This window comes from Syzygium oleosum, unplaced genomic scaffold (genome assembly GCF_021117445.2).
Source record: "Syzygium oleosum isolate NSW1041296 unplaced genomic scaffold, Sole_v2.1 Sole_v2.27, whole genome shotgun sequence".
Lineage (NCBI taxonomy): Eukaryota > Viridiplantae > Streptophyta > Magnoliopsida > Myrtales > Myrtaceae > Syzygium > Syzygium oleosum.
In genome coordinates this window covers 1,858,509-1,879,579 of record NW_026607511.1, presented here as the reverse complement: position 1 = coordinate 1,879,579, position 21,071 = coordinate 1,858,509, and the positions used below count along the sequence as shown (strand labels likewise).

At 41.0% G+C, this 21,071-nt stretch overlaps 1 long non-coding RNA gene across 1 annotated transcript; it reads left to right on the top strand.

The window, feature by feature from the left end:
- The first annotated feature begins 14,079 nt into the window (after positions 1-14,079).
- Positions 14,080-20,978, top strand: LOC115663387 (uncharacterized). The gene is made up of 3 exons (XR_004003432.2): positions 14,080-14,127; positions 14,357-14,471; positions 20,955-20,978. It is a non-coding gene; the product is annotated as an uncharacterized LOC115663387 (long non-coding RNA).
- The last annotated feature ends 93 nt before the right edge of the window (positions 20,979-21,071 follow it).

Genomic DNA, 21,071 nt, shown 5'->3' with positions numbered 1-21,071 from the left:
TTGGTAATATAATAGGACAGCAGATTCAGGAACAAGCTGCTACGATTGCCCAAGCTGCCGAGGCCGCTGTGGCCACTGCTGTCGTTAATAATAATGAGAATCAAGGGCAGGGGCAAGGGGTTGTGAATAGGCCAATGCACCAATTGGTAGAGCAGTTTATGAAGTTAAAACCGCCTAAATTTTCTGGGAAAGGTGACCCTGAGGCTGCACCTCGATGGGTAGAGGAACTTGAGAAAGCTTTTGAAGTATTAGAGTGCACTGATAATGAGAAAGTAACCCTAGCAGTATACCAGTTGCAGGATAACGCGAATGATTGGTGGAAGGCCACCGGGGATAGAATATTTCCGGAAGGTACTGCCCGGACTTGGACTGCTTTTACTGAAAGTTTTTATGAGAAGTATTTCTCGGCCAGTGCCAGGGAAAGGAAGTTAGCCGAATTTATGAGACTCCGCCAAGGCCTGATGACGGTAGATCAATACGAGGCGGAATTTGCGAGATTGTCTAAGTTTGCGCCGAGAATGGTAGAACATCCCGATGATAAGGCGCGAAGATTTCGGGATGGATTGAAGGTTGATATTCACAGCCAGTTGTTATTGGTAAATCTGAGGACGTACGAGGAAATATTTGATAGAGCTCAAGTTCTAGAGCGAGATCAAGTGGAAAGGGCTGTTGCTTCTGGATCGATGTTTGTCCAGGGTAGAGACAATCGTAATCCTGGGAAGAGGCCGATGTTGGATAATAGACGTTTTACTCCTTTCATTAGAAGAAATATTAGGAAGTCAACCCGAAATCAGAATGGTCCCTGTAGAATATGTGGAGGTAGGCACGCAAATGGACCTTATCCAACCCGGGGCGGAGCGTATTTTGGATGTGGAGGATTTGGTCACCATATAAGGACTTGCCCCAATCCCAGACAGAACAAGCCACCTGCGTTGCCGCCACCTCGGAACGGAAATCAGACTGGAGTGGATCAGACAGCAAATCAGAATAGGCCTCATGCACAAGGACGAGTGTATGCTATGGCCAGAAGAGAGGCTGAGAATGCACCAGGGGTTGTCACAGGTACGATTTCTCTGTGCAACCATGCTGCGTATGCTTTATTTGACCCTGGGGTGTCACATTCTTTCATATCAAAACAGTTTGTTGAGTTGATTGGATTGGAACCGCAAATGCTTGATGTTGTGTTATGCGTGACGACTCCCTTGAATGATAAAATACTGGTCTCATTGGAGTGTACAAATTGCAAGATCATAATTGGGGATAGGGAGGAGAAGATTGATTTAGCAGTTCTAGATATGTACGATTTTGATGTGATAGTGGGTATGGATTGGCTGTCTAAGCAGAGGGCCGTAATGGATTGCAATAGCAGGGTGATCCAATTTAATCCCGTTGGACATCCGGAATTTAAATTTGTGGGAAGTCGAGGAGGACCCTCGATTCCATGGATTTCGTCGCTAGAAATGACGAAGTTGCTGAATGAAGGGTGTCAAGGATTTCTAGCAGCTGTAATTGATTTGACAGTTGAAGAACCGAGGCATGAGGATATAGCGGTAGTGTGCGAGTATTCTGATGTGTTTCCTCAGGAATTGCCGGGATTATCGCTGGAAAGAGAAGTAGAGTTCGTAATAGAGTTGGTACCTGGAACCGAATCGATCTCGAAAGCACCTTATAGGATGTCGTTATCGGAGTTGAAGGAGTTAAAGGTGCAGATGCAAGAATTATTAGACAAAGGATTTATTTGTCCCAGTGCGTCTCCGTGGGGAGCGCCGGTGTTATTTGTGAGGAAAAAGGACGGATCATTGAGATTGTGTATTGATTATAGGCAGCTGAATCAGGTGACAATTAAAAATAAATATCCCTTGCCGAAGATTGATGATTTGTTTGATCAGTTGTAAGGGGCTTCGGTGTTCTCTAAAATTGATTTGAGAACGGGATATCATCAGTTGAGGATTAGGAAGGAGGATATACCGAAGACGGCATTTAGGACAAGATATGGACATTATGAATTTACTGTAATGCCGTTCGGATTGACAAACGCCCCTGCTGCCTTTATGGATATGATGAATCGAGTGTTTAAGGAATTCTTAGATCAATTTGTGATCGTGTTTATAGACGATATATTAGCATACTCGAAGAGCCTAGAGGAAAATAAATTTCATTTGAATCGAGTGTTGCAGACTTTAAGGGAGAATGCGCTGTATGCTAAGTTAAGCAAGTGCGAATTCTGGCTCAGTCGAGTAGCATTTCTCGGTCATGTAATTTTTAGGGAAGGAATCTCAGTGGACCCATCAAAAATTGAGGCAGTAATGAAATGGCCTAGACCAACGATGGTAACAGAAGTTCGAAGTTTTCTGGGCTTGGCTAGATATTATCGCCATTTCGTGGAAGGATTTTCGGCGATAGCAACGCCGTTGACGCATTTGTTGAAAAAGGAAACAAAATTTGAATGGACTGATAGATGTGAAAGAAGTTTTCAGGAGTTGAAGCATAGATTGACATCAACATCAGTATTGACGATTCCATCAGGATCTGGAGGGTATGAAAGGATTAGGGTGTGTACTCATGCAAAATGGGCGAGTAGTGGCCTACGCGTCAAGGCAGTTAAGACCACATGAGTTAAATTATCGGACGCATGACTTGGAATTAGCCGCAATAGTATTTGCCCCGAAGATTTGGCGACATTATTTATGCGGAGAGAAATTTTAGATCTATACCGATCATCAGAGCCTTAAATATTTATTTTCTCAAAAGGAACTTAATATGAGGCAGCGTCGGTGGATGAAATTGTTGAAGGATTATGATTGCGATATTTTATATCATCTCGGGAAAGCTAACCGGGTAGCCGATGCGTTGAGTCGGAAGTCAAGCCTAGCCCATTTGATGGTCAAGGAGTGGACTTTGTTAGAAAAGGTGCGAGACTCGGAGTTTAGATTCGTAGTAAGTCAAGTCTCGAGTTTGCTGGCTACGTTTAGAATTGAACCGGAAATTCAGGCTAAGATTAGAGTGTTGCAGTCTGCGGATCCAGAGATTCAAAGAATTTTAGAGATGGAGGAAGCCAAAAGAAAGCCAGATTTCCAGGTATCGGAAGATGGAATATTAAAGTTTCGTGGACGCTTATGTGTACCCGACGATGCAGAGCTTAAGGAGGAAATTTTATCGGAGGCGCATCGTAGTGATTATAGTATTCATCCGGGGAGCACGAAAATGTATCAGAATTTGAGGCAACATTACTGGTGGAATGGTATGAAGGCGGAAATCGCTAAACACGTAGCTAAGTACCTGACGTGCCAGCAGGTAAAGGCACAGCATTGTAAGCCTGGAGGATTATTGCGACCCTTGGAAATTCCAGAGTGGAAGTGGTAGCACATAACTATGGATTTTGTGACGGGGTTGCCAAGGAGCCAAAGGGGCCATGATACTAGATGGGTGATAGTCGACAGATTAACAAAGTCGGCACACTTTTTGGCCGTGCGAAAGGATTTCACATTAGATCGATATGCTGAGTTGTACGTGCAGCAGATAGTTCGTCTACATGGTGTACCAGTGTCGATAACCTCAGATCGTGATCCTAGGTTTACCGCCAGCTTTTGGAAAAGTCTGTAGACGGCGTTAGGATCCAAGTTACAGTTTAGTACGGCTTACCATCCTCAGACAGATGGCCAGTCTGAGAGGACGATTCAGACTTTAGAAGATATGCTTCGGGCATGTGTATTGGACTTTCAGGGTAAGTGGGAAGAGCAACTGCCTTTAGTAGAATTCGCTTATAATAATAGTTTTCAGCAGAGCATAGGAATGGTGCCCTTTGAAGCGCTATATGGCAGGGCTTGTAGGACGCCCGTGTGCTGGGACGAAGTGGGAGAAAGAACTATAACCAGGCCAAAGTTAGTCGAGCAATCAATTGAGGCAGTTAAGGTGATTCGTGAAAGGCTGAAAACAGCTCAAAGCCGTCAGAAGAGTTATGCAGACAGAAGGCGAAGGCCTTTAGAGTTTCAAGTGGGGGATCATGTATTTTTGAAGGTGTCGCCCGTAAGAGGACTGTCCAGGTTTGGTAAAAAGGGCAAGTTGAGTCCGAGGTACGTGGGACCTTTTGAGGTTTTAGAAAGGATCGGGGATCTAGCGTATTGCCTTGCTCTTCTCCTGAATTTATCGCAAGTGCATAATGTGTTCCATGTGTCGATGTTGAGGAAATATGAACCGGACCCGACGCATGTACTGAATTATGAGGAGATAGAAGTAGATGACAAAGTGTCATATGTCGAGAGACCGGTAAGAATCAAAGATCGTAAGGAGCGAGTTTTGAGGAGCAAGACAATCCCGACGGTCAAAGTTATTTGGGAGCACCACGGGACTGAAGGCGCAACTTGGGAAAGTGAAGAGATGATGCAACGTCTATACCCCTAGCTGTTTGAGTAGTAGTAAGATTTGTAAATTTTGAATAGTGGTGAGATTTATAAATTTCGAGGACGAAATTTTTGTAAGGGGGGAAGAGTTGTGACATCCTGAAAATTGGTCCATTTGGGATTTATAAAATACTGAGTTTTATCAAATGTACTCGTAGTAAATTCTCACTCGGAACTGATCATTCCTGGGATACTAACCATTGGGGAAAGGCTGACTGGAGATTTAAATTCGTACGACTAAGAGAAAATTCAATCGTGAATTGGCTTTCGACCATAAAATCGTCGAGGTGACATTTTGAGCCACTGTTGGCCGATCCGAGGATAACTAGGGGTCAGTTCGCCACTGTCATAGTAGTAGATCGCTGGTGATTCCACTGGACCACGAAATGAATTGACGAACGATCTTGAACTTATACCAAACGATCGTGCCCCTCGGATCTAGTGATTGATCCTCGCGATTTAAATGACAACCGAAGTCATCGCGAACCGAATGAACTTGCACGTGACTCGATTTATTATCAGTCACAGGTCGAATATGCGAATTTCCCCCAAAAAGCCGCCCGTTAGTTTGAGAAACGCTCGAGTTGCGTTTAATAAAATTTAATTATTTAATTGAGCCCAAATTAGACATCGGAAAATTAAGAAGTCACAACGGGACGTTAGGACGACGTTGCGGTTAGAACGTGTAATTTTGGATTGTCCCGATTCCTTCAGAAAAATTCAATTTTGGCGAGAAATGAGAGAAAGGACCATTTTGCCCTTGGGAATTTATGAAGGGCATGTTTTATGAAGGAGGGGTATTTTGGTAATTTTGCCATAGTTTTGGAAAATGACAATTTTACCCTTGGACTTTTTGAGAAATTCCTGAATTGCCCTTGGATATTTTGGGTAAGATTCGATCTCGGCCGTCGGTTTCAAGATAAGATCGAATCTGGGCCGTCGATTTCGTTTGTGAGAGAGGGGCAAGATTGTAATTTGCCATTTTGGTCCAAGTTCCACTATTTGAGTCAAGACTCTCTCTGTCTCTCTTCATTCTCCCTCTTCTCTCTCCAGCCAGCCCCCTCCCCACCGTGAGCTTTCTCTCTCTCCCTCTCTCACCGCCGATCGCCCCTCCCTTCGCCTGTATGCCGGCGCCGCCGCTCACAGCCCGCCGTGCCGCCGTCCCACGCCGCCGTACCGCACCACCATCACCACCCCGTGCCGTCCGTCTCTCTCTCTCCTCACCCGTGGCCGTGACCCACGGCAAGGAAGCCGTGCCGCAGCCGTGCGCCGATCGCCGTCCGCCGAGCCAAGCCGCGCCGTTCGCCGCCGTCCCCGCCAATTGCCGCCACTTATCGCTCTAGCCGAGATAGTCTAGGGCTCGGTAAGTCGCGCCCTAAACCCAATCTAGGACATCGAGTATCGACGGGTGATTTTAGGTTGAAATCGGATTTATGTGGATGTGAAATTGTACGATTAGGATGCGGAATCGATTAGCGGGCCTAGGATTGAATTCGGGACATTTTTAATGGAAATTTCGAGGCCAATAGGTGGCTGTGATTGGCTGTTCAATGGGCTGTGATGTACTGATCGGGATGAAATTTGGATATTTAGAACTGGCGATTAATTGTGAGAAAATGTCGTGAAGGGCCGGAATTGATTTGCCGCCGTTTGGTTGGGGAAAAATGGCAAATTGTGTGTTTAATGTGTGTTTGAAATATGACTGAATTGTGGTGATGAAATTGGGTGCGTGGTTGCATAATTAATTGATTGAAATATGCCTATTGTGTGCACGCTTGGGCCAGACTGAATGAATTGTTAACTTGGGCATGTCAAATGCGTAGTGAGCATGAATTGTGTGTGAATTGATGCGTGCTCAGGCCACGTGTGACTGGCCGATTGAGTGGCAAGTAACTGTTGAGCATGTGCATGAGCAAGAGAGTGAATGTGGTGTGGCATGTGCGATCGTGAAAATTGTGCCTTCCTGAGGTGTGTACTTCAACGCGGGACGATGCCCGGTATTACCGGAAGACTGCCAGCCTGAGGCGTGTACTTCAACGCGCGTTGTGCAGTAGGTGGTAGATGTTGAGCCTGAGGTGTGTACTGTAACGCGGGCGAGATACATGGCCTGAGGCGTGTACTGTAACGCAGGCCCTGAAGTGTTGTGATAAGTTTGTCGCAGTGGACCTAAGGCGTGTACTGTAACGCGGGCCACTGGCGAGAGTGTGGAAAAGATGTGGTTAGACCGGAACGAATGCGCAAGAATGAGAATTGAGCATGCATGTGATTGCATAGATTGTGATTGCAACTAACGTGCAGGGTGCAAGCAGGATAGGCCAGGTAAGATCAATTGATGTGTCTGCTATATGATGAGTGTGTGTGTGATTATATTTCGTAATTGTCTGGAGGTACGTGATAGCTTAGGTGGGGTTTAGGGGTGTACTTACTGAGATATATTCTTATGGTTGTTGCAACCAAACATTTCAGAACCCTGGCAGGAACCATGAATCCCCCGCCGCCGCCGCCGCCGGAACGTTTTGGGGTACCAATGCACACCGAGTATGAGGTTACAGAGTTTCCTATGGGCGACAACATGACCTGGATTAAGCACAGTACCACGGTATTTGTAGAAGTAGGACTACCTTTATGGGAGACCCATGTATACACTGCTTGGTTTTTCCGGGATGGAATTGATGAGTTCGGGCCCATCAGGGGTTTTGATGTTCCTTTTGATTTGGTTGGGGATTGGGACTCGTCTGCCATACCCCCTATAGACGGGGAATTGACTAGTGCGGAAACTAGTTTAGCGCAATCTGGATTGCATCCAGCCCCAACAGCACAAGGATCTTCAGGGGCTAAGCACGAACCCGAGCCCGAAGGATCGCAAGTAGAATTCGACCCGATGGACATAGATTTAGAACCAATTCCCGAGGAGGAACCAGAGGAGGTAGAGTCTGAGGCAGAACCCGAGAGTGAGCCTGATGAGTCTGAGGAGCCTAAGGAGGAACTGGAGTATATACTCCCGTACAAGCAGTTTATGGATCCCAATTTCGTACCTGAGGACGACTTCTTTGGGGGACCGGCTGAGGAGGATCAGTATGAAGTTCCAGCCGAATCGGGAGACATTAATCATCCGATTGAGATTGAGGCAGAGCCAGAGTCCTCGGAGGACCAGACCGTTCAGGGGAGTTCAGATTCAGACGACGAGGAGTCGGACTCAGAGTGGACGCCGAGTAAGGGGCGTAGGGGCTAGTACCGGGGTTGAGAATAGGTTTTTGGAAGAGTACCATTTTTGAGGTTAGAATACCAGGTCATCGAACCCTTTTTGCTGTCAGTGGTTTGTAATACGGTGTGCAATTGTATATGATGGTTGTAACTTGTAAATATTTTATAAGTTCGATAATGGAAAGGAATATGTGTATATTCTCCCTGAATGTTTCCCCAGTTTTAAATTGTCCGGGTATAATTGGGTTATCCGCTGTTGATTTAAATCTCTGATGTTTATAAGTGAGGTCGGCGATACCCTGGGCTGTCGCTTAAAAGGACCAGTAGAGGGTGTTGTGCCCTAGATGGGGTTCGGGGCGTGATAGATGAAATCTGCTAGAGACATATGGAATGCACTGGAATTAAAGTGCAAGGCAGAGGAGCAAGGTACCAATAAATATTTGATTGAAAAGTATTTTAACTTTAAATTTGTTGATATAAACTCTTTCTGGAGCAAGTCCATGAATTGCAAGTGCTTGTCAGCGAAATTCGTGCCCTCAAGATTAACATTCTAGAATCCTCTCAAGTTGGAGCAATTATTACAAAATTGCCTGCAAGTTGGAAAGATTATGGAAAAAGGATGCTGCACAAGTCAGAGGACTTCACTTTGGACCAAATTCAAAAACATCTTTGAAGTGTGGAAGAGTCACGTTTACATGATAATTTTAGCTTATATGAGACCAAAGTGAATGTTGTGGAGGGTAATGATTTCAATCCAAAAAATCACCAGAACTTGATAGTCAAGAAACGTCATAAATTTTATGAAGACACAGAATGAGAAAATACAATTCTAATGGTACTATCCAAGCTTTTAAGGCTAGGTTAGTGGCCAAGGGGTATAGACAAAAAAAAGAATAGATTATTTTGATACATATGCTCTTGTAGCACGTATAACATTTATTCAATTTTTTTTTTCTTTAGCATCCATATATGATATTTGCGTTCATCAAATGCATGTCAAAACTGTATTATTGAATGGAGATATAAATGAGGAATTTATATGGAATAACTAGAGGGTTTTATTCTTCATGGAAATGAAAGGAAAGTATGTAAATTGGTTAAATCTCTTTATGGGCTTAAACAAGCACCTAAGCAATGGCATGGAAAATTTGATTCAGTCACATTGTCAATGAATTCAAACACAATAGTCCTGATAAGTGTATTTATTCTAAATTCACTAAAGATTATGTTGTTTTAGTTTGCATATACATTGATGATATGCTTATTTTTGGAACAAATATGACTGGAGTTATTGAGACTAAGGAGTATCTAACTTCCATTTTTAAAATGAAAAATTTGGGCGAAGGAGATAATATCTTGGGTATTAAAGTTAGAAAACATAGCGGGGGTTATTCTTTGAACCAAAGTATTTACGTTGAAAAAAATGTTAAGTAAATTTAAACATCTTGGTTTCAAAGAAGTGAGTACTCCATATTCAATTGAATTATAATAATGGTAGAGCAATAGCACAACTTGAATAGGCGAGTTCTATAGAGTCTTTAATGTATGCAATGCATTGTACTAGACTTGATATTGCTTTTCTCCATGTGTAAGTTGAGTAGATATACTAGTAATCCAAGTAATTTGGAATGCTATTACTGGAATTTTTTATTATCTGAAGAGAACTAAATATTTGTGATTGTTTTATAATGATTATCCGGTTGTATTAGTAGGATACACCGATGCTAGTTGGATCACTAGTGTGGATGACAAACATTCAACTTCCTGATGGATTTTCACATTAGGTGGATGTGCTATATCTTGGGCAAGCAATAAACAAACATGTATAACTCACTCAACAATAGAATTTGAATTCATTGCTTTAGCAACAACTGGGAAAGAGGCTGAATGGATTAGAAATTTGTTAGTGGACATCAAATTGTGGTCTAGTCCTATGCCTCCTATTTCTATCCATTGTGATAGTCAGGTTACTATGGCAAGAGCTTATAGTAGTACTTATTAGGGCAAGTCTAGACATATCAATCTAAGATACGATTATGTGAGACAATTGATTCAAGATGGTACCATAACAATTGTCTATGTGAGGTCAAGCAAGAATCTAGCTGATCCCTTTACAAAGGCTTTACCAAGAGATGTGGTAAAGATGACCTCAAAAGAAATGGGGCTAAAACCCTTTGACCAAAATCATTAGTAATGGTAACTCAACTTAATACTATTATATTACTAGTTATAAGGTTTAATGGGTAAGAACAAGTTACAGAAAGTGATTGTTTGATATTGACATGAGCTTGGATATGAGAAGTCAGTATCGTCTGTTACGTTATGTAGGCTGAGTTATATTCTTAATGAAGTATAATGCAATTTAGTAATGTGTTTATTAGTAATAGAAACACATGGTAGATACTTCACCTATGTGAGTTTAGAAGTGGTGCCACTTCTCACGAAAGTTAGGGTTACTTTCTAGAGAGTTAATGAAATAGGAACAATCACAAGGCCATAATAGTGTTTAGTAAATTATAGAACTTCTCATTCAAACAAAATGTTAGTATATGTGCGGTTTGTTCGATTCTATTATTACGCATATTAATCTTGTGAAAATTTGGGCCGTATATTTTTAAAATTTTATTTTATTTTTGTTTTACAAATCAAGTAGGGGATTGTTAGTAGTTTGTTTGTAAAACAAACAAAGAGGTGCATTGTCCCACTTGGCGGTTACCTATTAGTGGTTATTTCAGATAGATACAACCTTTCAAAGGTCGTATTTGTTCATACATATTTTTCTGTTCAATAGATCATCTTCTTCCATTTTTCGTTTGTTTCATATACAATCATTGTTTTCAATTGTTTCTTTTTTGAGAGTCCTATGCTATCTGGTATTCTCATTGAGACTTTGTTGTATCATGGAAAACTTTTGCCAGTAACCATTAGCAACATTTGTGGGGCAAATAATTTCTTAAAGAGAGTGTTATCATGCTTCAAAGTCTGATTCCATTCTTCTTCTCGATTACTTGATTTTCCCCCAACATCCACTTCATTGGAGTTTTCTCCTTCTTCATCGCATCAACTTCACTGATTTCCTTCTTCATCCATTTCTCATTCAAGGTCGCTGACTACCCCCTGACCGTAACGAGGACGATCTGTTTCGTTCGTGCTGTCATGTTCTTTGCTGGTTGCGTGCCAATGAAGGAGATGCTCCTTCAGCATCGACTTGTTGGAGCTCGGTGATGCCGGTGCTCGAGTGTTTCCCCGTTACTTTGATTGCTGAAGTTAGTCCCCATTTACTCCTTTGAACTGGAGTATGGTGATACTTTTGGTGCTGTTACGGGATTGCTTGATTAGTTTAATAGATGATTTTATACAAATATTTTGAGGCGAGGTGTATGTGGTTCTACATGTTTTGTGTAATTGAGTACACACAAAGCGTTTGTTTTCATGCCTGGTAGAAAGCTGTCGGAGAATTGTGGCGTTTTCATTGTGATTGGTGATTGAGGAGTAAATCTTTTTCTGTGTTTTGTGGAAAAGGGAGGCGGGCCAATATATGCCCCATCGTAGCTAGGGGTATGCAATACTAGTTATCTAAATTATCCTATATGTTAAGGAGAAATCTATCTAAAAGTCTATTCTAATTTATTCTAGAATCCACCCTAACATGAAATCTAACCTATGATGCAAGTTTTGTAATTTTTATAAATGAAGAAAGTAATCAAAGATAAGCAAAATATCATCCACCAAATATAACGACAATTCAAAATTGAAAACATCATCTCAACTTGTAATTTTTGCAAAAATAGAGTCAATATCCTAATCTTAAGGCTTAAAGATCAAGATAAATTTTCTAACCGCACAATCTAATAATTTTATCTAAGGGCTCATAGATGGATTAAAAAGATTATATCGTGTTGCGGACTAGGAGATAAATCCGAATCGATATATATCTATCACTCAAAATATGCATGTTAGATATTGATAAATATATATTAGGTAATAAAATATCCTAATCAAATTTGGATGGTATTTTACCTAATTTTGTGGATAATGTTGCCAAATTTGAACTTCAATGGAATCGGCTCGGATTCAGGGCAAGGTGGGACTCACGGATGGTACCTCGGCCAAAGGGAGCATGGTCAAGGTTTGCTGGATGGCTCGCGGCGGTACTCTTAATAACCAGTGAAATTCACAGCTTGGCAAGGAGTGGGTTCCGGCTTTGCTTAGGGATACGTCTTGAGGAAACTCGGTAACTAGAGAAAACCTGCACAAAACTGAACCAAGAACACCAAGGAGAGTCTCCTCACTGCTCTGACCAGGGCTGGAATAGCTAACGGCTCGGAGGTGTCGCAACTCAAGGCAGCACAGGGAGTTGCGGCGGGAGCAGAGGCACAAGGCTGGACGTTGCTGGTGTCATCGGATGACCGCACTGGACTGAAAGATCGCCGGAATTGCTGTGGGATCGTCGGTCTAAGGAAGAACGTGTCGTGGACAGCAGCAGCGGCTGTGAAGGAAACCGGCGCAGGGAGACGTCAAGCGCGGCTTGGCATGGAATGACGTCACGGCCGGGCTGAGCAGCGAGCTGGGAACGTCAGGGAGGATCGCCGGAGTTGGAGCAGCTTCACAGGCGTGACAGGATGAGGCCAGGAGACAGGCGGCGCCACCGAAATTCGTCGGCTTGCTCGTTTCTATCTTTTCTTTTTTATATGCCTCGATTTTCCTATTAATTCATGGAGAGATGATGGAGTTGATAGTGGAAAGTGTTGGCTGGGCTGGGTCCGCCTCATTAGTGGGGCCCAGCCGACTAAAATAAAGAGAAAAGAAGAAAAGTCAAAAAGTCAAAAAAGGCAACAAAAGCATCCAGAGAACAGGGGAGAAAAAGGAAGAAAAGGGACTGAGCCTTGTGATTCCGATTCGAGGGCAAACGTTATTGGAATTGGGTCAAATTTCAGTATGTTGTTCGTGGGACCGAGGGCTATGAGTTGATCGGTTTCGTTCGTTGAGAATCTCCTTCGAACTCTCCATTCGCGATTAGGATTTTTTTTCTTCATTTTTGTAAATCTACTTTTTGGTGATGGAAATATTGATGTATTATTGATGTTGTGCCTCTAGTGTGTGACTAGATAAGAACTTTGTGTATTATATTATTCTTGGCGATTAGTGGAAGATTTTGGGACGGTCCGTGATTTTTCCCTCATTGGATTTTCATGTTAAATCTTGGTGTCGTTGCATTTGTCTCCTTATATTGCTAGAATATTATTAGTTATTGTTAGGATTAAGTTGATTTCGATCGATTTAATTGTGAGAGACATATTTATCTTTGATTGGGCTTGGTTCTTGGTGAATTGTTGGCCCGGTTCTCTCCAACAGAAAGTCATCCTGCATCTTCCTTCAAGCTGGACCCAATATTGCCGTAAACATGCTCATAGAATGGTCAGCCTTCCTGCTCCTTCATGTTGACCGAATATTTGGCGCCCAATAAAGATCTCCATATATTTTTTAACCCTTATTTAAAATCATATATATCCGCATGCTTTGGTCACATCGTAGGTTTGACAAAATCTTACGCGCTGCGGTTAAGCTCAAAACTTCCCTCACTTGAGTCCATTCATCGCCGGTCCGATAAATATTAAAATACTCATAATAATCTGTATGCAATTTAACTGATCTTTTTGTTTTTGAGTCACAATCGATTCCTAATTTTTATATATAATAAATACCTAAATTGATCGCTAGAATTTAGGTGTCAACAGCTGAGCTCAAAGAGGTTTTGTTCAAAGATAAAAATGATACCTAAATTTTGATTATTGTGAATACAATGTGATGATTTTTTTTTTTTGTTAGGATATGGATCTCAATGAGTCCACACCTATTTTCTAATATGATATGAAAATGAAAATGTTAATGCAAAGATAGAAAACATTTTTGCAGTTACTTACATGAAGATTCGGGAAAATAAACTAGGGGTACGGAACAGTTTTTGAATACCTGCCAAGTATTTGGAATCCCACCCAGATATTTGAAAGGCTTGAAAATTTCTGGAAAGTTATCTGGAAATCCACTCAGATATTTAGATAACTAATCTAGAAACCCACTCAGGTAGTTGAGAAAAGTTATCTGTCAACCCACTTAGATTATTGGTCCTACCCACTCAAGTAGTTGAGAAAAAGTCATCTGGGAACTCACTTAGATGATTGGATAGACAACCCGAAAACCTACTAAGGTAGTCAAGAGAAGTCACCTATAAACCCACTCAGATGATTAGATGGACAACCTAAAAAGACCACTCAAGCAGTCAAGAGAAGTCATCGCAATCGCATGGTTAAATGCCGAAGCAGTTCAAGAAGCTCCACGCAGCATCGGCAATATGTTGAATTGTTTGCTTTCGTTTGCCAAATAAATATCGAGCTTCCAGTTATTTAATCGGACATATGCTTAATTTACACGTAATAGGCAAGTGTGGCGGGGCCTTGAGAGATATGCGCTGATAGTATCACGAAAGTTTGATTTCTGAGGGATACAGGGCACTTATATACAGGTGAAATGTGATAATCATGCCCTCTGCATTACAGAGATATCTCTTCTTGCCATGCTATTCCTAATTGGATTGATGTAACTTTAACTTATCAGTTAACCTATTTGATGCTGTTTAGATGCATAATAAGTTGTGTAGTGATGTCCAACAAATTCATTACCTCAATCTTTGTATAATGGTCGCGTCTTTTTCATTTAATTGTCATTAATTGACGTTCTTTATCTGTTCTCAGTGGAGATCATGATTCACGCGTACCTTTACACTGGCACTGAAGCATGGACCAGGTCACTCGGATGCAAAATTGTCGACGAATGGAGGTCGTAAATCTCCAACGAGCAGGTCGCTGGGTAAGTTCTTACTTCAGCCCGTCTTTTGCAGTACTACTTGGTGTTGGAAATATGGGATAAATTGATGGGTGAATGAATGAGAAATTGATGCTCAAAAAACACCCTTGAGTTGGAAGTGGGAAGAGGAAAAACACTATTCCCACATCGGAAAAGAAAGAAGGCTATGGAGTGCTTTATATACAGTTACACTTATTTGAAGTGGTAATTATCATAGCACAAACTCTCTTCGCTCGCGCGCAGCGCGAGGGGTGCAAATCCGACACCCGACAAGTTGAAACTTAGGCGCGAGCGCACATCCCGCGTACACGATTGCGGGACCGAAAAGTGGGCCTCGCGATGAGCCCAATTTTGCCTTCTAATTTATTTTTTCAACTCAAACTGTTACGAATTTCGTAACGTCAGAATTAATCGTCCGTTATTCGTATTGATTTTGTAACGGCAGATTTAATCGGCCGTTATTATTCCCGAAATGCTCTCCCTCTCCCCTGCGTTCTATTTTTATCGAAATCATTATTCCTCTGTTTTTACACGCTCTCGCATTTACCTTGTTTTTAGGTAGTGTTCATTTCGAGTTTGTTCAAGTTCGCCGAAGCTTGGAAGTGCCCCCGCTCTCTTCTTCGCTGTCAACCGTTGTATCCTCGTGAGACGACGTTCACGAAACCTCGGTCGCGTCTTCGGAGGGAACGAACATTTTTAAGGAAACCGTGTCAAACACAGCCTCGGTATTCATTTGTATCGATTCCAACTTTATTATTGCAATTTCGTTTCTTTACAATACTCGTATTGTTTGTAATATTTATGCTAATGCCGATTTGAATTTTCGTAACAATCTTAAAACAGATTCGCGCTTTTACAAATTCAAATGGCTACTGGTAAAGAAGTCGTGGATGTGGCTGCAGGAAACGATGGTGTCGATGTGGCTGCGACAACATCGCCAAAAACTCGCCTATGCCTCGCCGTCCAACCGCCTCATCCTCTGTTCCTTCTGTTTTCGTCCACCATGGTGAGAAACCCGAAAAGTTCGACGGATCGAACTTTAAAAGGTGGCAAAGAAAAGATGCTGTTTTATTTAACAACCTTGAATCTTGCGAGATTCTTGACTCGAGGAAGCTCCTAAGTTATCCAATGAAGAAACGGATAAGCAAGTCTTCAACGCCGTTGAAGCATGGAAGCACTCGACTTCCCGTGTCGGAACTATGTCATGAATGGCCTACATGACTCATTGTACAATGTCTATTGTGCAAAAACGACGCAAAGGAGTTATGGGAAGCCTTGGACCGAAAATATAAAACAGAGGATGCCGGAGCAAAGAAATTTGTTGTCGATCGATTCCTTGATTATAAGATGGTGGACTTTAAAACCGTGATCAGTCAAGTGCAAGAAATTCAAGTGATCTTGCATGAAATTCTGGGAGGGAATGATCTTGAGTGAAACCTTCCAAGTGGCTGCTATTATTGAAAAGCTACCTCCGGGTGAAAGGATTTCAAAAACTATCTCAAGCATAAGCGAAAGGAAATGAACCCGGAAGAGCCGATTGTTAGACTTCGAATTGAAGAAGACAATAGAGGATTTGAACGCAAAGGGTTCAATCCGACTACAGACTAAGGCAAATGTTGTGGAGCTTAGGCAAGGCCACAAGAACAAGAAGATTGCCAAGCCAAAGTTGGGACCAAAAGGAGGAGTTTCCAAGAACAAGTTTCAAGGAAAATGCTTCAACGTGGTAAAATGGGGCATAGATCTATGGAATGCGAGACTGAAGAAGAAGAATTATGAGACAAATATTGTGAGTGGCATCGCTCAAGACGTGTCAAACATAAACCTTTACGCAATGGTTTCAAGTAAACTTAGTTGGGTCCAATCCGAAGGAATGGTGGATTGACACCGGTGCTACTAGGCACATATGCTCCAATAAGGACACTTTCACAAATCTTGAACCAATTAATGGGGAAAAGGTTTTTATGGGAAACTCGCCTCTTCTCATCGAAGGCCAAGGGAAGGTGTTGCTGAAGATGACCTCGGAAAAGAGCTAACTCTCAACAATGTTCTTTATGTGCCGAAATCGAAAGAACCTGGTTTCGGGTCTCGTTGAACAAGCATGGATTTCGTATGGTATTTGAGTCGAGATAAAGTTATTTTGTCTAAATCCGAATGTATGTGGGAAGGGATATGTAACGATGGGCTTTTTAAGCTCAATGTAATGACAATTATCAATAAAGATAATAAGTCTTCCGTTTATTTGCTTGAGTCTTCCAATTTATGGCATGGTAGACTAGGACACGTTAATTATGATACATTGCGTAGATTAATTAACTTGGAACATATACCTTCATTTCAAATTGATTCAAAACATAAATGTGAAATTTGTGTTGAGGCAAAATTAACGAGATCATCATTTCAAACAATTGAAAGAAACACCGAACCCCTTGAATTAATTCATAGTGATGTTTGCGATTTGAAATTCGTACAACGAGAGGTGGTAATAAATATTTTATTACCTTTATCGATGATAACACTAAATACTGTTATGTGTATTTGCTTAAAAGCAAAGATGAAGCCTTAGAGAAATTTATTCTCTATAAGAATGAAGTTGAAAATCAACTTAATAAGAGAATTAAAAGATTGAGAAGTGATAGAGGTGGCGAGTACGAAGTACCAATTGGTGAATTTCGTGCACAACACGGAATTATACATGAAATAACTGCGCCTTACTCTCCTCAATCAAATGGTGTTGCTGAACGTAAAAATCGCACATTGAAAGAAATGATGAACGCGATATTACTAAATTCAGGTTTGTCTCAAAATATGTGGGGAGAAGCTATATTGTCAAGCAATTACCTTTTAAATAAGGTACCTCGAAAGAAAGAGGATAAAACCCCTTATGAGTTATGGAAAGGTAGGAGACCATCCTACAAACACTTGCGAGTGTGGGGGTGTCTTGCAAAAGTGGCGGTTCCAACACCAAAGAAGACAAAGATAGGTCCTAAAACAATGGATCGTATCTTTATAGGCTATGCACATAACAGTAATGCATATCGATTTCTTGTACATGAATCTAAAATTCCGTTATACACAAGAATACGATCATGGAATCTAGGAATGCATCATTCTTTGAAAATGTATTTCCTTGTAAATCCAATGATGGATCAAGTTCATCTAAACGAAAGAATGAAACTATGAATGAAGAAAGTCACGATTCGGCTCATGAAATTCATGACTCGATCATGAACTAGAACCGAGACGTAGCAAAAGAGCAAGAGTGGAAAAATCTTTTGGAAATGATTTTCTAACTTATTTGTTAGAAAAGGAACCATTAAATTATGCGTAAGCTGTAAATTCTTCCGAGGGACCTCTTTGGAAAGAAGCAATAAAAAGTGAAGTTGATTCTATTTTGCAGAATCATACTTGGGAGCTAGTGAATCTTTCTCCCAGTTGTAAGCCTTTAAAGTCCAAATGGATTTTTAAAAGGAAAATGAAAGCAGATGGCTCTGTTGATAAGTACAAAGCCGACTTGTGATCGAGGATACAAACAACGAGAAGGCTTAGATTACTTCGATACTTATTCTCCCGTGACGAGAATAACTTCCATTAGGATGATACTTGCAATTGCAGCATTGCGAAATCTCGAAGTACATCAAATGGATGTAAAAACAAACTTTCCTAAATGGTGATTTGGATGAAGAAATATACATGGAACAACCCGAGGGTTTTATAGTTCCAGGACAAGAAAGGAAAGTCTCAAATTGGTGAAATCATTGTATGGCCTAAAACAAGCACCAAAGCAAAGATGACATGAAAAGTTTGATAATGCAATGATTACCAATGGTTTTAAGATCAATGAATGTGATAAATGTGTCTACATTAAAGAGACGACAAATGGCTATGTCATTTTGTGTCTTTACGTAGATGACATACTAATTGTTGGTAGTGATGATAAAATGATCAAATCTACCAAGTATATGTTGAATTCAAGATTTGACATGAAAGATATGGGACCTACCGATATGATTTTAGGAATTAAAATCACAAGAACATCGAAGGTCTTATTTTAAACCAATACACTATGTGGACAAGATTCTTGAAAAATTCAACATGAATGATTCCGGTATTGCTAGAACACCATTAGACAATAGTCTTCATCTTTCCAAGAATAGAGGAGAGGGTATTTCTCAAGTAGAGTACTCTAGAGTTGTTGGAAGTCTAATGTACTTAATGAGTTGTACTAGACCGGACATTGCCTATACGGTTGGTAAATTAAGTAGATATACAAGCAATCCGAGTGCCGACCATTGGAAAGCAATAGTGAGAGTATTCAGGTACTTACGATATACTCGAATTATGGCTGCATTATACCGGATACCCAAATGCCTCGAAGGATATAGTGATGCGAACCGGATATCTCGATATAAAAGACTCAAAATCTACTAGTGGATATGTATTCACACTAGCAGAGTGCCTCTATCTTGGAAATCCCAAACAAACTGTTATAGCATCCACAATGGAATTTGAATTTATAGCATTAGATAAATGTGGTGAAGAGGCCGAATGGCTACGCCATTTCTTAGAGGATATTCCAAAATGGCAAAACCCGTGCCACCAATAAGTATATATTGTGATAGTCAATCTGCGATTGGAAGAGCACGAGTAATATGTATAATGGTAAGTCTAGACATATACGTCGTAGACATAATACCATTAGACAACTACTCTCAACAGAATTATCTCTATTGACTACGTAAAGTCAAGGGATAATATTGCGGATCCGCTAACCAAAGGGTTAAACAGAGAGTTAGTTGAGAAATCGACAAGAGGAATGGGACCGAAGCCCATGAAAGAATAAGTTGGTATAAAGGAAACCCAACCTAGTTGACTGGAGATCCCAAGATCTAGGTTCAAAGGGACAACCTAATTATATAAACTTAGTGATATCACTTTGTGGGGTTATCCCTAAAACCATTCCTATATAAAATAACAAAGTGATATTGTAATGGAAAGGATAGCATTTTGCTTTAATGATTCTTAAGTGGAGTAAACAAATTACTCAAAATTAAGTAATCACCTATGTGAGAGAGAAGTGGGGCCGCTTCAAGGAGAATTATTTAAGGGCTAAATTCTTTAGAAACTCTTGAGAACCAGGTTGATGTTCATGGCCAAAACGAACATAACTATGAGAACCGAACAAACGTTTAGATGATTCCTGTGAAGTGTATGGTTCATTTACATAAGAAAGCCGAATGCTTCAAGGACATCATGTCTACTGGACAACTAGTAAAGTAAATATACTTTCACAAGGGAAGGTTCAAAGGGTAATACCTACCTATCCTATGTAGGTTTCAATTGTTGAACACTATCACAGAGTCAAAACTAAAACAATTTTCATTCATGTGGGGGATTGTTGGAAATATGGGATAAATTGATGGGTGAATGAATGAGAAATTGATGCTCAAAGAACACCCTTGAGTTGGAAGTGGGAAGAGGAAAAACACTATTCCCACATCGGAAAAGAAAGAAGGCTATGGAGTGCTTTATATACAGCTTACACTTATTTGAAGTGGTAATTATCATAGCACAAACTCTCGCCTCGCGCGCAGGCTGCAGGGTGCAAATCCGACGCCCGACAAGTTGAAACTTGGGCGCGAGCGCACATCCCGCGTACACGATTGCAGGACCGAAAAGTGGGCCTCGCGATGAGCCCAATTTTGCCTTCGATTTATTTTTCAACTCAAACTGTTACGAATTTCGTAACGTGCGGCGCATTTAATCAACCGTTATTCCCATGCGTATTGATTTTATAACGGCAGAATTAATCGTCCGTTATTCGTATTGATTTTATAACGGCAGAATTAATCGTCCGTTATTCGTATTGATTTTATAACGGCAGAATTAATCGTCCGTTATTTGTATTGATTTTATAACGGCAGAATTAATCGTCCGTTATTCGTATTGATTTTGTAACGACAGATTTAATCGGCTGTTATTATTCCCAAATGCTCTCCTCTCCCTGCGTTCTATTTTTATCGAAATCATTATTCCTCTGTTTTTACACGCTCTCATTTGCACTGTTTTTCGGTAGTGTTCATTTCGAGTTTGTTCAAGTTCGCGGAAGCTTGGAAGTGCCGTGCTCTCTTCTTCGCTGCCAACCGTTGTATCCTGGGAGACAGGACGTTCACGAAACCTCCTCGGTCGCGCACTTGGAGGGAACGAATCTGTTTTAAGGAAACCGTGTCAAACACAGCCTCGGTATTCATTTGTATCGATTCCAACTTTGTTATTGCAATTTCGTTTCTTTACAATACTGTATTGTTTGTAATATTTATGCTAATGCCGATTTGAATTTTCGTAACACTTGGCACTTGCAAAGTATGATCTTACTGACGAGTACTCACCTTCAAATAGTAGAAATGTCGAAATCGCTCACTCACAGGCCATTGTGGGTGATTATGCTATACTGCTCTAAGCATTGAAGCTTTTTCCAACTTGTTTCAGGTATCTGCAAGGGTATGACCACAAAACCTCACATTTGTAACTATCAAGGTCAGGAACCAATGAACTTTCTTACCAATCATATCTTAAGACTCACAATTCGCTATACGAAAAGACAGA